General features: G+C 39.0%; 2 long non-coding RNA genes across 3 annotated transcripts in view; both read left to right on the forward strand.

Annotated features, from left to right (window-relative positions):
- Positions 1-320: 320 nt before the first annotated feature.
- Positions 321-2801, forward strand: LOC136976414 (uncharacterized). Its single transcript, XR_010880928.1, has 3 exons — positions 321-394; positions 2410-2479; positions 2526-2801. It is a non-coding gene; the product is annotated as an uncharacterized lncRNA (long non-coding RNA).
- A 235-nt stretch (positions 2802-3036) lies between these two features.
- LOC136976413 (uncharacterized) overlaps positions 3037-7382 on the forward strand; it is a 198639-nt gene continuing 194293 nt past the window's right edge. The window contains exon 1 of one of the 2 annotated variants that reach the window (XR_010880926.1): positions 3037-3227. This is a non-coding gene — a long non-coding RNA (uncharacterized lncRNA). The remainder of the gene's footprint in view (positions 3228-7382) is intronic. The other variant, XR_010880927.1, reaches the window with a different exon arrangement.

Consider the following 7382-nt stretch of genomic DNA (forward strand, 5'->3'; position numbering starts at 1 on the left):
AATGAACGAAAAAGATGTTTATTCAAACGAATTTCGGGCGATTTTCGGAGATGGTCAAGCCTCGAGACGTAGAATCGAAAAAAGTTCTTCACGTTGGACATTCTGCACCATGTAAATGCAGAAGATGATCTATTTATCAAATTCCGAACACAAGAAAATGATTGAAGCAAAATTTAAAAAGAAAAGTTATAAATTAATTTAAAAGACATAACCGGTTTTTTTTAATTCGAATTTTTACGTAATTCGAACATTGTTGACGCGTCTTTTAACGTTTGTTCGAAAAACGTCACACATGACGATTCGCAGTTCGATTGTGTTTCTTGTTGTGCTCTTCGATTGCGTGCTGTTTTTTGCGGTTTGCGGACTTTTGCAGAGAAGACTGAAGATTTTTCAGGTAAGTCTTAGTCCATATTGACCCTAGACGTAAGAATTTATTTAATATTACTTGGAGAATCGGTCTCCAGAAGACATCGTTCGATGGTCGTCCGTTTGCGCTTCGGATTCGAATCTTTTAGATTTAAAAAGGCAGCTGCGGTGAGCATTTTACTTTTCTCGGAAGAATTTAAGGATTAATTTAAGCTCGAATTAGTTTATCGGAAGATTTATGATATTTTTTAAAAGATTTTTCAAGTTTATTTCGTGTTAATTTTATATGTTTTTCCTTATGTGTTTTTAAAATGGCGTTGAACAAACGAAATATTAGGAAATTTAGTAACAATAGCGCTGTCGGTCAATCGGAGAACACTGGACGAACGAGAGGAATGATTTGTTCTAGTTTTGGGGGTGGCGAGGTAAAGATGACGTTCGATTATAGAAAATCTTGCTTCTAACCCCTTGTGGAGAATGGAAACCGAAGGTGGAGGGTGATAGGGAGTCTCTTGATCCCAATCCGTCGTCACTCGGGGGATAGAAACGTAAAAAATGCAGATATTTAGCCTTAAAATTCAAAAAGAATCCATTACGTCAATCGCATTCGAATTCGTTACGCGCTTTCTAATCTCCATAGAAACCGCAACAATTGCTGTTTCTATGGAAACGCTTATTGTTGCAACACGATTTTGCGTCACTTTGCACGTTTTTCGCTTGCCGAACGGACGTGTGCGCTCTGTGCTCTTCTCTTGTTTTCGCTGTGTTTTTTGCCTTTTGTCAGTGTTCTTTGCTACCGGAACGTGGTTTTAAGAAGACTTTTGGACGCCGACATTACACCAAGTAAGATTTTAATTAGAATTTAGCTAGCTGTAAGATTTTATTTTCGCTTCGTTTAGTCCAACTTTCGGAGACGACATCGGCCGGCGTATTTGCGTTTAAATCTGCCGTCGCTTGTGAATTACCATCCGAAACGACTTTTAAACGAGCCGCCACATTGGAAAGCGACCGAAGCGCCGAAAACGGATTAAGTATTTGCTCATTGGTTTATTTTCGTAATTAATTCATTTATATTTTATTAACACGGTCAAAGAATAAGGATTATTTATAGAAATTTAATTAAAAATTATTTAATGCTAACTTAAAATTACGATGAAATTCGTATTTAAACTAAAATATACTCTGGTAACATTGATGGACGGAGACCGTATTCCGAGGCATTGGATGTTCCTTGGATAGGTCAAAAATTTCGCCTTTTGATCTCAGACTTCTCCATGCAATTTATGTATTAGTTACAACGTTTTTCAATGGCTTATTTTGCCAGAATTAAATTGTCTGCACCGATACTAATACACTTCAGACTTATCTATACAGGATGGACACAAAGAATTCTTTTCCTTTCTCTTTGGGTCTTTTCTGAGTGCAGTCGATCTTCCACACTTACGTAATCCTCTGCCAATTCTTCGTGCCACTTAAACGTTCGTGTCTCGAATGTCGAGTTGGGCTGTGGGCACGTTTCGCTTCTTCGTACGTTTGTCTTGTGTTTTGGTCGACTCGTTGGCAATTTCTTTGCACGAAACTCTTTTAAATGCCGTCGTTGCGTTTATGTGGACGTACACGTTAGGGTAAATTGCTCTAGAAGGAAACGCTTGTTACGACTTGGGCTCGAGTGCCTTTTCCTCATGGCTACGTGCGGCGTGTCTTTAATTTACTGTCGTACAAATACAAATTACACGTAAGAGAGTTTCTTCGTTCCGGGTCGGTCGTCTCTACTGCAAATACAGTTGGAACGTTCTAGCAATTTCCGGTAGGATCTAACGCGAGCTATCCGAATTCCGATTCTTCTCGTCGTGAGTATAATCTTCAACGTTTTCTGCGTTAATCGGTCCCAGAACGTCTCGGCACGTCGTTCGATGGTCGAATTCCAATCTTTTAGATTTAAAAAGAAGGCTGCGGCGAGAATTTTGCTTTTCTCGTTAGAATTTAAGCATTAATTTAAGCTTTTGTTTTCACTAGACTAATTGCAAATTTTCTTTTTTACAGAATGACGACGTTGGTGCGGCTTTGGAGGCGGTTCCGGCGGAGGCAGGCGGTGGCGCCGGAGGGAGCCACCGTCTGCCTCCGCCGGCCACGTCCGAGGGGGTTCCTCGGACGTGGAGGAGCGGGGGCTGGACGAGCGAGAGGAAGCGGGTGAAGAAGGCCTTCCCCAAGTGCGCGTGGCGTGGCATCCTCCCGGAGTCGGGATGATGCGACGCTACACCCTGGGTCCAGTGCACTTGGCCAAGGTCTTCGGGAGTCATCCGGCCACAGACCTTGTTGTGCAGGATGTCGAAAGTGACAGCTCGTCCGAGGTGACACTTTCTGCTCGGTCGCGTTCTTCCTGTTCGTCCGCCGCGGCGACGCCACTGCCTTGCGGAAGTCGGAACGAGGAGGAATCGGAGGAGAGAGCCGCCGAAGTTGAGGGATCGTGCTGTCCGTGTCCGTTTTGTCGCTGCGGACGGCTGCGGATCCCTTGGCTTAGGCGGTGATCCTCTTCGATTTCCTCTTCTCCACTCGGATGCGACATTTTCACCGGATTCGACTTTCCACTCGGACTCGACACCTTTACCCGGACGTGACCCACGGACTTGTCTCCCGAACGTGACACTCGGGAGACAAGTCCGACGACAACGGATTTGACTCCCGATTGTGACCACCCGGACGTGACACGTTTCTTCACCGGACGCGACATTCGGCCGACCTTTCTTCCCAAACAGCTGTTATGAGGATTGAGCTTCCGGTTAGGGTGGGTTAGGTTAGGCTAGGTCAGGTCCTTCGCTCTTCTCATAACACTGTTCGGGAAGAAAGACTGTCTGATAAAGGTAGTAATATTAACCTTAGGTAATAAATGAATGAACTTCTCGTTTTCTCACTGCCTTTGTGTTTTCTAGGAACATTTAGGAGGGAGATTCTTCTCTCTCCCCAACTTTACCACGAAGAGGACCAAGTGGACAAGTGAATATTTTTCGAAATCGCCGATGGTAAGAACTCTTTCGTTTCATTTTTTAACACATCTTATTCTCGTATTGTAATTTACTATTTTTCTGTTTATAGACATGCCGAAGACGTTCTTCGATCACACACACACACACCCCACTGTACACGAAGATATACACCGTTTAACCTTTACTCGAATTCTCGCACTCACGCACTTATACGCCAAGCGCCTTGTTCTGTGTAATTCGACACAATGAAACAACCCGAACACTCGCTTCCCACAAATCCAACCCCTGGGTCCTCGTCCCGGGAAGTGGAAACGCCAATTTTTAAGATTAAAAGACTTTAAATTGGCGGCCGAAGGGGCTCTGGTAATTACACATCTTGCATGGATTAAATTCAGTTATAAAACATAAGACTAGTGAAACCTCACATTTTTTTCTTCCAATAACCGTATTGAATCAGAGATAGTCGGATTTAATTCTTTTCTTTTTATAATTGACTTCTAAAATTGTAAAGGGTTGGTAAGGGGCCTTACAGAGTTCAGCTTAGGGCTTCGAAATGCTTAAATCCAATCCTGTGTCCCACACAAAATTACTGGCATTTTAAACTAAGAAAATATCTTTTAAAATTCTCAGCATAACTTGTTTACGTAAAGCTGGACAATCGGGAAACTGCCAATTCTTAACAATCTAAATCCGCTCTTACAGAATTCAGAGAAGCTGATAAATATATTCAACCAATTTCCGAATAATCATCTGTTTTTTAATGTGGGAATAGACGAAAACTTATATTAAGCTCCCGTAAATCTTTAAAATTGCAATTTGGAACGCAACAGAAAGCTTTGGTTTTTTATTGCTATTCATCTTTACTGCTGATAATACACAAGAATTAATCAAACGACCCAGATAGAATAGTTTTGTTTTTAATTACCAGAGGGAGAGCATCCGGTGAAAAATGGGAATAGGGGGTTACAAAGTAATGTACGTATCAGAATTTAAAAAATCCAGCAACGAGTTGCTTAACTTATCAGGCTAATAAAATTTTTTTAAAAATAACTTTTATATTATTAATTATTAATAAATAAAATTGTGTGTCTGTCATAGAAAGATAGTACCAAAATATCATTTTGGTACTATCTTTCTATGCCAGACATCATGGGACCGCCATCTGTCATAGAAAGATAATACCAAAATATATTATCACAAAATCTCATATCATTAATTGTAATAAAATAGCGAAAAGCTTAATTTTGAGGGTAGAGATGAGCTTTATAAAAAATAAATGCTAATAACGAATAACATCTTCATTAAGTCCGACCCCTGTCGAAAAATGACATGTGGTACCTGTCACCCAGGGCCGGATAAAGGGGCGGGCAAGCCGGGCGACTGCCCGGGGCGCCAAATTTTGAGGGGCGCCGATATAAAAATAAAATATTTTTTTACATTTATTTTTTTAGATTTTATAAATTAAAATTGATCATTTTTCATGAGACATCGAAGCATTTTTTAGCAAGCAATAAATTGTTTTTTCTTTAATAATCTATATATATAAAAACGAATGTATGTCTGTGTGTGTGTGTGTGTGTGTGTTTGTCCTTCATGCATTACCACACCATTTATCCGATTGCCATGAAACTTTGGGAAGTTGTTTAATACACTCCCGCGAAGGTTTGTGGCATATGTGAAGTTCACCATTTCCCCCCTTTCAAAAATATATTTATATATGGATTAAGGCTTTTATGTCCAACAGATGGCGCTAACTTCAGACGACCTAAGTTTGCTTTTCTGTAAGGCATTATGCTTTTCAGTGAGAATGGACCTAAGCAGATCATTTTCTACCTATCTATATAAATAAAATACAACGTTTATTTGTTCCTACCGATTCCTTTGAAATTTTGACACAACGTTGCATTCGAATATGCACGTGTTTTTATATAATATACATGTCGAAATTCCCCTACTGGGGGAGATGGACGGGATTAAGGTTTACCGTGAAGAATTCGGCTTCTATTTGTACTATTTTACATGCGGTTTTTTGCGTTTTTAATTGCGTTTGAATAGGTGACGTCAACAGAATATACACTAAAAAGGGATTTTTCGATATTCCCCAGCGGGGAGAGGGACAGGATTAAGGCTTACAGTGAAGAACTCGGCTTCTATTTATACTATTTTACATGCGGTTTTTTGCGTTTTTAATTGCGTTTTAATAGGTGACGTTAACAGAATATACACTAAAAAGGGATTTTTCGATATTTCCCAGCGGGGAGAGGGACGGGATTAAGGCTTACCGTTGTGGTGTTCGTAACAAGAGGTACACGATCCCGCGAGCGAAATGGTACAAAATAAAACTTAATACAAAGTAGTTTTATTCTCTCTGAACAGGTTCTTACATAGGATCCCAACTTTACAACTTCTAGAATTTTATATATACAGGAATTAAAGTTTGTCCTCAAAAACAGTTATCTTGCACACACGCGACAATCTGACGAGGACCGTATTCACTTACACTAACTTATACTAACTTAAAACTAAAAGAAATTGGAAGAATAGAAGAAATAAGGAAAGATAAGAAAAGTAGTGGAAATACCCGGGTTTCTTTGCGATGTGTCTTTTGGTGGGGAACAACTTCGGATCTCTCTCTTTTGTTACGTTTGTAGCCCTTTTCCTTATAGATCTTTCGTCTATAATCTTTTTTTCTTTCAGACTGGGTCGTCTTTCCTCGATGATCTCTCTCTGCATTTTATCCTCTTAGATCACCCTTCTCCCTTTCTGGAGCACTCCTTTTCAGCTCCTACCTCTTCGGGATTCCAACCCAGACTGGCACTCTTTCTGTCTGTCTTGCTTCAGGGCCTCACTCCCTCTTTTGTTTTTACTATTGAGGGAAAGATAATCCTCCCCCAAGGGCAAAGAGTTAGACAAAGAGAGTTCTAGGAAGAGTTAGACAAAAGAAAGTTCTAGAAAGAGTTAGACAAAGAAAGTTCTAGAAAGAGTTAGACAAAGGAACAAAGAAAATCTAAGACTAATTCAATATAAAATATACAAAATATACAATATCATGGCCGACGGCCACACCGTGAAGAACTCGGCTTCTATTTATACTATTTTACATGCGGTTTTTTGCGTTTTTAATTGCGTTTTAATAGGTGACGTCAACAGAATATACACTAAAAAGGGATTTTTTAAAATTCCCCCATGGGGGAAGTGTTACACATTTATAATAGATACATTTTGAGCCACAACAACGCGTGGCCGGGTCAGCTAGTACCAAATAAAGGTCACTTAAATTTTTTGAAAAATTTCAGGAAAAATGCCACGAAAATAACCACCAGAGAGCTTCTCACACAAGCCAGACGTATTCGTTGTGGAATTAATTAATTTTTATTATTTTTACGTTACATACACATTTTTTACACAGTTCTTTATTGTGTAATTTTGATTTTTTGCCTTTTTTTACTATTTTTTTTATTTGCAGTAAATTTGTATATTCTTGTATGAAAGGGCGCCAAATTTTGTTTTGCCCGGGGCGCTCAAAACCCTAGAACCGGCCCTGCTGTCACCCCTCTTATTTCCCCACCCTCTCGACTTTTAACCAGCAAAATTTAATAGTCAATACCCTTTATAAACGAGCTGGGAAATAGAGAGGGGGGGGGTCACGTTTCATATCTCGAGTGGAATCGGACTTAATGAAGATTTCACTCGTTAACATTTACAATTTTTATAAAATTTATTCCTTCCGTCTTTTTGCCTTTCTATGATAATTTCAGTAAAAAATAACTTTTTTTATTATTAATCTCATAACAGATGGCGCCACATACAATTTTAACTATGTACTATTATGCCTTAGTTTTCCTTAAACATAAATATTTTTCGCCGGGAAAATTATGAAATATTTAGTTGAAAATATGACTTAATTAATTTTTAAACTTTTACATTAAATTCCTTCAATAGAAACACTTAAATTAGTAACTTTAAATTTATAAAATTATAAAATTATAAAATTAAAACCAGAAAGAACATATTTCTAAAAGCAAAATTACT

The sequence above is a fragment of the Centruroides vittatus genome, unplaced genomic scaffold (genome assembly GCF_030686945.1).
Source record: "Centruroides vittatus isolate TY-2023 unplaced genomic scaffold, ASM3068694v2 contig_400, whole genome shotgun sequence".
Classification (NCBI taxonomy): Eukaryota; Metazoa; Arthropoda; class Arachnida; order Scorpiones; family Buthidae; genus Centruroides; species Centruroides vittatus.